Here is a 9,610-nt window from a genome sequence, read left to right as displayed (position 1 = left end):
CTTGGTGTAATCTGGAATACCAATAGCCGGGGCAGAAATCAATAACAGACTCATAAGCTACTTCTGTAAGCATATACGGTACAATTTTCAAACAATCGTATAATGGCTGCATCAAAGCGCTAGCGTGTGGTATCCATTGTCTACAATATGACACAATACCTAAAAACATACGCAATTGTTTGAAATTCCGTGGGGGTAACATTCCCTTTATCACTTGAACCCTCTCCTCAGTGAGATGTCTTGTACCCTGTGATATACAATGTCCCAAAAAGATAACTTTTTTCTGACACACTTGCAACTTTTTCTTATTAACCTTGCAACCTTTTTCTGCCAAAAATCGCAACAAATTAAGGGTGGTAGCCAAACAAGTTTCCTTGTCTGGGCAGCATAACAATAAATCATCCACATATTGTAACAACACACAGGAATCTGGTGGTACCCATTCTCCCAACACCGTTTGCAATGCTTGCGAATACAAGGTAGGTGAATGCGCCATACCCTGAGGTAGGCGTGTCCAGGTTAGTTGTCGATTTTTGAGGGAAAATGCGAACCATGGTTGGCATTCTTCCGCAAGCGGGACGGAAAAGAAAGCGTTGGCCAAATCTATAACCGTAAAGTACATACTGGTTGATGGTATTTGTGACAATAACGTATGTGGATTGGGTACTAAAGGTGTCATCGGGGCTAGTATTTTGTTGACTGCTCTGAGGTCTTGGACCATTCTGTACTTAACCGGACTACCGGCTACGGTTTTCTTTTTAACCGGATACAAAGGAGTATTCGCCGGTGATTTTACCTCTTTTAGAGCTCCACTTTTTAACAAGGATTGGACCTGCATTTCTATGGCTGCCTCTTGGGGTGCACTGAGTGGATACTGTTTTTGTTGGGGAAGCACTGCTCCTGGAATCAGCTGTAGGGTAACCGGAGGTATGGGCAAAAGTCCAACATCAGCTGGATGTTTCTCCCATAGTTCTTCCGGAAGGGATGACAAGATCTGATCCAAATCTGGAGGAGATGGACCGGACAGTTCCGATTCCTCCTCCAGGTATTGTATCAGGTTACACATCTCCATGTGTTCTTGATTATCCCCTATAGCTAAGGTGACAGTACCATCTGGGTGATAGGTAATGTTAGCTCCTATTTTCTGCAAAATGTCAGCTCCTAGCAAATTAGTGGGGGCTCCTCTAGATACCAGAAAACGTGAAAGGAACATGTGGTTCCCTATTTTAACTTTTAGAGGTTTTGTCAGCGGGGCGTCGGCTAAAATGCCATCATATCCAGTTATCAATATAGTGTCAGGTGATTCTTGCTCAGGGAGTAATTCAGAATCAGAAAGTAACGAGCGTGAAGCTCCTGTGTCAACTAAACAAGAAATTTTCTTATTACCAACCGTTATAGTGGTCTTAAGCATCTTTGTTTTGGATCTTTCTAAAACCGGGGCGAGTCATGCCCGTGGATCATCTCCCTGTCGCCTTATGTCACCATTATTGTTGTTGCCCCTGGGCTGGTTTCTTCTCTGATTAACTGGAGAATCAACACCTTCATCTCCTTCATCCCTTATTCTTTTCCTGCAGTGGCGTCTGATGTGACCAATCTTGTTACAGTAGTAACAGGTAAGGGGTTTGCGAGAGGAACCTCTACCTTGCTCTTGGGGACCCACAATCGCATTGATTGCATGATGTTTCCTCCCTTTGGTTTCTGCTAAGTCCGCCTCTATGCCTTGTGCCTTCTGTAACAACGACCCTCTATCTCTAATTGCCCTCCATTCTGGTGTGCAGGCTTTCAGTCTTTCACTTATCTGTGGATTTAATCCTTCCATAAACTGTCTATTGAAGGCTCGGATCGTGACTGGCAGAGCCAAATCCAATCCCTCATCTGCCATCATACTTTCCATAGATAAGTAAAATTCCGATACAGTCTGTCCTGGCATTTGTTTCATGGGTGATATGGACCCCCTCTCCTGTTGTTTTGTCTGACAGAAAGCTTCTAATCTAACAATAAAAGGGGCCCTTGAGTCTATGTGTCTGACATGTCCTGCCTCTAGATTGCCATCCCCGTCAGCTCGGTCTGCAGGTCGGTGCGGACCTATTTCAGTCATAAACTGGTTAAACAGGGTCAGAGTCATTTTGTGTCTGCATAGATCCTCCCCATCCTGCCAGGTTGCTTCATGTGTATTCATTAACTGTGTCACAAATCTACAGAAAGCAGCTGGCTTTGCTACCGGGTCTGGGGCGCTCTGTATTAATGCCATAAGAGTGTCTGCTGACCAAGGTTTCCAAGTCCTTATTTGCATCCTACGAGTAATAGTAGGTGGGGCGTGTGGATGGGCTACTTGTCCAAATTCTGGATTATTTACCTGTACAATGCGTGTATCAGTGCGTACGGGGGCTACAGTTTCTGAATGAGGTTTTTGTGCCCCACAATGCACACATTCTATTGCCCATTCTGGATTCTGTGTTCCACAAACCTGACAAACCCATCCTCTCCCCTCAAGTACAGGATATAACCCTGGCTTATGCGAATTTTGCTCTATGTCAGTGTATGGGGGTGGGATGGTTGAACTAAGATTATTTAAAATTTCAACATTTTTTGTTCTTCTATCTTTCATATCCCAACCATCACAATCTGGATTATATTTCCACCCCTCTTCTTTCGCTCTATTTGAGACCTTAATTAAGCATTGAACCTGACGCATCCATTGCTTCTCTAACACCTCTCCTTGTCTGTCCCTTTTTATTTCACTCCATACATCCGGGTCTAAACCCGCTGCTCCTTTCACCTTAAATTTACGAAGGACATCCTTTAAGTCCCGCGCTTCATCTTTCCCATAGATGTTTTTAATTATCTGTGGTACCGTATAATGCGCCACAATTCCCTGACGGGGTTTCGTGTTCTGCTGGCCCATTCTGACAGTCCGTGCCTAGGTAGCGTGTGGGACACTTAGTGTACAATACAAAATACTAAAAAAGCTACACTAGTTCCTCGTTGCCTTCCTCCTAGGGTGCCAGAATACTAAAAACCTCTCCAGGATGAGATTTCTGAAATCGAATTACTTTATATGCTAGCCAACTGACAAATATTATGACCAGACTGACAGCTACAACATATACAAGCATTCCTTTAAGTGACCAGATATCCGACTAGATCTCCGGGCTTATGGAGACCTCATTCCCCCTGTATCTGGGATCCCTCTCATACACTCTTATCCCTGCTTTATGGAGCAGACAGGGCTTATACTTTCAACCCGTCTATGGTTTATGAATTAAATTGAATATCAAACTTAAGCGGCAGACCCCCAAAGTCCTCTTGCGAGGTTAAGGACGCATTCCACTGCTCATTGGGATGATATTCTTTCAATTCATACCAACCTAGGCAAGGCTCATTACAAGCAAACAGACAGACAATACATGACAAATAATTCCAGCAATATAAACCACAATATGCAGTAATTCTAGACTCACCACTACAGAGGCTGGTGTTTTAAAACCAGGAGAACCATAACTGACAGAACGGATAGGCACAAATCAGGGAAGCACAGAATATAAGAAAAATAAAGCTTTTTCTTACCTGGCCAGGTTTTCAATCTGTGGTTCCCGGAATGCCTGTGCTTTTGTTCCGTCAGTCCAATTCATCCACCTCTTGTATTGTCATCGGTGTGTCCCTACTTCCGGGCGCCAGAAATGTTAAGTGCAGTTTTCAACTTAACTGCTTCTAGTTTATATTGCTTTGCCAAATTTAGCTCTATTAAAGAAGTAAGACACAGAATCAGAAAGTTTCTGTATATCAGCTCTGAGCCTTAAAGGTCCCGTACTATCAACTGAACCTGTCGGCTCTTTATTGGGGCTTTTTATAGACTGGTTACAGGATCGCATATTTCAGCAAATTTCCATATAAGGTAACAAGCAGTATAATTTCAACATACATGACGCTGGACACATCTGGAAAGACTTAAGCTACGTCTTACAACTGACACGCACACATTATACAGAAAAATGAAAAACAACTTAAGTAGAACTCCAACCTATTATTTCCAACCTTATCAGGGGGAACGAGGACACTGATGTAAAGGGGGGCTGTAATGTGAAGGGGGAACGAGAGCACTGATGTAGAGAGGGGCTTGTGATGTGAAGGATTTGAGTCAAAGCACAAATATGAGATTCGGACCTCTGCTGGAAGAAAACTTAATTGAACAAACCTCTGTGAATTTGAATTCAATACCCCTGTTCTAAAGTAACGCTAGGATTACACGAAACCCTGGTTGAGAATGGCTGCCCTAGATGATACAACCAAAGAAAGTCTGTTTGCACTTCGCCAAAATCATTCTGCTCATCCCTAACTATGATATTAGAGATGTGATAACTGGTCAGCCCATCAGGAGATCTGTGCAGATTTCATGCACTAAACACACAAAGTCTGGACTTTTGGGTGGAACCCATACTTCATTCACATATTTATTCAGACATTTAGACACTGAGCTTTGTGTTTATGAGTTTTTCCTTTCAAGCCATCACAAATAGAGAGATCACGAGAAGTCATCTTATTAGAAGAATTCCTACTGCGAAATATGAATCTATTAATAGATGTTTTGCGTCCCACATGGCTCCCACTCAGCCACTCAGCTGATTAATTTTATAGCTATATTAAATACGCTAAATTGGGCCGCCCTTCTTCTGCGTTGGTAATGAAACGCGCATTAAGTGATGATTACAGGTGTGTCCTCTGGGGCACGATGATTACAGGGGCTGGTGCCGACATAATAGGGAATAATAGGGAATGATGTCCGAATCCTCTTTATCTACTAAAAATAGTTTACTGGTCCGTAGAAATAGGAAATACAAACGCTGACTATTGCTGGACTCTAACATCAAAGTGCAGTGGACTGTCTTTTGCAAACTTGAAGGTCTACATATTACCAGGGCCCTGACCCCCTATCCCCCTTTCCTCAACGCTGTTAACTGTAAAAAGCAATTTGTAAACAAACCCCCCCCCCAAAAAAAAAATAAATACCTTGGCCCAACCACCAATGTTTCCAAAAAGCATGTGTAGCAGAATCTCTAACCTCTTCCAGTCTAATGAGAACCTTTGAGACCACAGACAGCTGACATCCTTCAATATGTAGTGGGTTTTGAGGCATAGTGGGTGCAAAGGTGGTAAAAGTCATTGGGCACCAGACACTTCTTGGATGCAAAAGCGGTTTTATTTCTTTTAACAGTCTTTTTTTATTTTGCAAGGGAAAGAGGGTTGGGGCCAGGACACCCTTAAGTAGTTGCAATTTCAAAAGGCAGACACCGAGGCATCAATAGGAGGACAGCCGTACAGGGAAAGGCCCCAGAAAGGTGCCACTTCTGCACGTGCAGGATTGCTGGTCCCCTATGGCTACAGTACTTAACAGTTCCTAATTCAAACGTAATAGTTCTCTCACCTTTACTACAACTTTAACTTGTAGTTCTTCAGCCCCTTGAGCTCCTGGTCTCTCACTGGACCCTCTGATTCACTAACTCTGAATCCCGTGAGCTCCTCAAGGCTTTTGCGGTGGTATCTCCCTCAAGTATCACCCACGCTTCCCTGCTGGGTCCCTAGCTTGGCACTTCGGATACCTTCAAGCTTCACCCCTGCTGACTGGCTCGGTCCCTAGCTTAACACACAAGGCTGCTCTGCAAGCATCACCTCCGCTGGTTGGGTCCCTGACTTGATCACCACCTGAAGTTTCTCGATTCTCGACCGTGCCCGTTCGTTGAGAATATTGCTCTGTACTTGCTTCAGTTACTCACTGTGGTCCCTGGTAAAGGTGGTTGGTCCCTTAGTGGCGACAGCTTCCCTTCTACCTCTGACCACGACAGGTTCTCCGGCCAGCAGAACCGTCACTTTTGGTTGGACTGCAAGCCACAGTCCCCACCCTGCGCTGCCCTCATACTTCTGGATAGGCCCTCACACAGCCTGGCAGCCAGATATCCCTGGGATAGGCCCAATCTCCAGCCTAGCAACCCTGGGCAGACGACATGTCCACCCAGACGCCAGAAGAAAACCCCTGCCCATTGGCTAAGATACCCCATATACCCATAACTTGACCTTGAGTTGTCCTTCTCATATCCAGTACCACCAAGTGCCCGGCCACCTAGTGGTAGAAGACTAAAGTACAACAAGGCTAAACTTAGGGAGAAATCAATGAATCTCTAACAATTTAAATATGGTAGCTACCCCTGACAAGGAATTTGGTGAGGAGCTCCCTGACTAAACCCTAGGGCGCTACACACAGGTGAAAGCTCTGTGTCTCCTGGCATAGTTGGGAGCTTGAAATCCCATGAGAATGCCCACTTGCAATCACCCCAGAGGGGTGCTGAGGTGACCTGTAACCTCCAGATTTTAGTTGTGTCTCCCCAGGTATGGGAGTGCATCCACTGATCCATGAGCCAGTCTGGTGTGGGCAATTGATGTAAGGGGGCACTCTGGTGTGGACATTTGATGTAAGGGTGCACTTTGATTGGCACATTTGATGTTAAGGGAAACTCTGATGGGGATAGCTGATGTAAGGAGGCACTCTAATGTGGACAGTTTATGTAAGGGGGTACTCTGATGTGGACAGGTTAAGTAAGGGGACACTCTGGTTTGGGAAGTTGATGTAAGGGGTCACTCTGATGAGGACGACTGATGTAAGGGGGCACTCTGATGTGAACAGGTTAAGTAAGGGGACACTATGATGAGGACGACTGATGTAAGAAGGCACTCTAATGTGGACAGTTTAAGTAAGGGGACACTCTGGTATGGACAGTTGATGTAAGGGGACACTCTAATGAGGACAGCTGATGTATGGGGGTACTCTGATGAGGACAATCCATGTAAGGGGGCACCTGATGTGCACAGTTTATGTAAGGGGACACTCTCATATGGGCAATTGATGTTATAGAGTACTCTGATGTGGACAATTTATCTAAGGGACCACGCTGATGAGGGCAATTGATGGAAGGGGGCACTCTGATGGGGACATTTGATGTAAGGGCACACTCTAAAAGGGACACTTTGTGTAAGGAGGCTCTCTGATTGGGACAGTTGATGTAAGGGGGCACTCTAATGTAAAGGGGAACTTTGATGAGGACTCCAGATGTAAAGGGGGACTCTAAAAGGGATACCTGATATAAGGGAGTACAGGTTCTGTTTAGTCATCCCAATCTAATGGCAACCCAGTGGCGGCTGCTGCTCAATATTTTGGGGAGGGTGGCAAACAAACCTGGCCCCTCACTCGTACTAACAGCCAACCACTCCCAGGCGGGTCGGATGGGAAGGCAGTGATCTGTGGCGTTACCTTAGGAGGCCGATGATGTGGTCGGCTGGATCTGGGGTTGGGCTCCTGGAAGCGGCTGTTGTGGCCTGTCCGCCCCTCCACCTGCTGCTCCTTGCTGCACATGGCTCGTAGCTTGGATTTCAATGTGGGGTTTTTTTTTTTCACAAACACGTGATTAGAGCTGAGGCTCTTATTGGCTTCAAAAAGGGTGGGCTCAGCACGCAGAACACTGCACCCTGAGCCCACCCAATTGTGTGACATTAGCGAATTATTATTCCCTATGTCTTCCAGCTTCTCCTCCTGGCCAATCAGGAAGTGGGCCCTGAGACCTGATTGGCCGGGAGTCCTAGGACTCCCTGGTCAATCGGGTCTCAGGATCAGCTTCCTGATTGGCCAGGAGGAGAAGCTGGAAGACATTAGCGAATAATAATTCCCTCCCCAAAATATTGAGCAGCAGCCGCCACTGGGTTCTCCTCCCCCAGCTCTTATGCAGCTGAGAACAGAGGGAATATGATCACTTATACAAAAAAAGGGAAAAAAGGTATTTATAATGTTTTTTTTGTATATCTATAGGCAAATGTTTGCCTTTCATATCAATTTTAAACTGAATGGGTTGTTTTACATTGCTTTAAGTTTTACTAAGGACTTATTAATACAGCAAGTATGTCTGCTGAATACTTTTGAAGAAAAACGTTTTAAGTGAGCTGCAACCTTTTGTGTTTGGACATATATATACTGTATATTTATATATATTATTACTTTAGCTATAGTTCAGAGAGAGCACCTGCTGTCAGTGTGCTGTATTTATTAATAGTAATATCAGTGTAATTCTTTTCCTCCCACGCTGCTCAATGTTAATAATAACAAGAGAACATGTTGATGAGTTTGTTAACATTATTCCCTGGCCCAAATTAGCATGTATGATGTGTGCGTCAGCGGGAAGGGCCTGGCCACTTGGGACTATCAATTAAAAAAGAAGAAGAGAAAGTCATAGACCCCGTGTTCCATCTCTGTATACAGACAGGGCCTCTTTCAGACATATATTCCTTTGTTCTGATGTCATGTACTGCACTTGCCCAGACTGCGCAGTCATGGCATCTCGCTGCAGGCTTCTCAGGATCTCTGGAGATGAGAATTCTAGACAGCGAGGGCAAGAAGAGACAATGGAACTGCAGTGTGATGTTCTTTCCTTGAAGACCATAACAGAAAAGAGATTAAAATGCGTGAACACGAACAGACAAGGTTGTCACTTGTATACCCATGTGATTTCCATCTTTCTAAGTCTTTATGTAGCATCTTTCTGTAGCAAATAAATACCCTTACCAAAACCACCACCACCATCTTTGTAATGCAAGGCATTAAAACCTGAACTTCACGTATGGTTTTTATTGCATAGTTACATTGATCCAGCTTTGACTTTTGTATGTAAGTATATCATTTCCATACCTGTGGGACCACTGGGGATGGGGACAATCACAATGTAGTAGTCAGCACTACTACGGTGCTTGCCATGGTCTTTCAGGTTCTGTGCCAAGTGGTTGCCTATCTGAGTAGTGAACACAGGGGATCGCCTATCACCCATAATATTATGCCTTGTATTTATTTCAATGAATACAAGACTTTCTCTGATTGGAGGAGATAGAGAGGAACAGTGATGTCGCAATCACCACCTCATCCAATCGGAGAACGCCTTGTATTCATTGGAAAAAATACAACGCGTCCTGTGAATGGGAGAATGTCAAGCAAGCCCTCCCCCTCCCGGTGTTCTCTATGGTGACGGGAAGATGCTTATCACAGGACCCATAAGTCTGCAGAGATCACTGTAGGTGCGCCAACTACTACCACAATTCTCCGTTTCCTCAGGATCCCTAAAGGTATGGAATATGTATACTTACATTGTTCCAATACAGATCAATGTAACTATGCAACAGAAACCATACTAGGTCTTCAGCCTTAAGTATATTTTAACACAAGAACAAAAATGTAATATATTGTGCCAACTCTATATTAATGTTTTTTTTATAATGGGATGTCCAACAAGCTCTTATGGGTGTTATGGTCAAGTGTCATCAAACTTTTGGAAAAAAAATTAAAAAAGAGGGCGCACTGGCCTAGTGCATAATCCAACAACAAGTTTATTGAAGATAAAATGTAAAATATAACTATTTACAAGTGTAGGTAGTAAAATCGCTCATAGAGGCATTACAATCAGAGCCAATCTGGCTCTAATGAAGTAGGACATCCTTCAAAATGTGTCAGCTAGCAGGGACTCTGGTGAGGTCCTCCTTGAGCTAGAGGCTTTGGCAAAACTGAAAGATTGCAGCCATCTGT

The sequence above is a fragment of the Aquarana catesbeiana genome, linkage group LG03, assembly GCF_042186555.1.
Source record: "Aquarana catesbeiana isolate 2022-GZ linkage group LG03, ASM4218655v1, whole genome shotgun sequence".
NCBI classification, from domain to species: domain Eukaryota; kingdom Metazoa; phylum Chordata; class Amphibia; order Anura; family Ranidae; genus Aquarana; species Aquarana catesbeiana.
Note: the sequence above shows the minus strand (reverse complement) of the source record.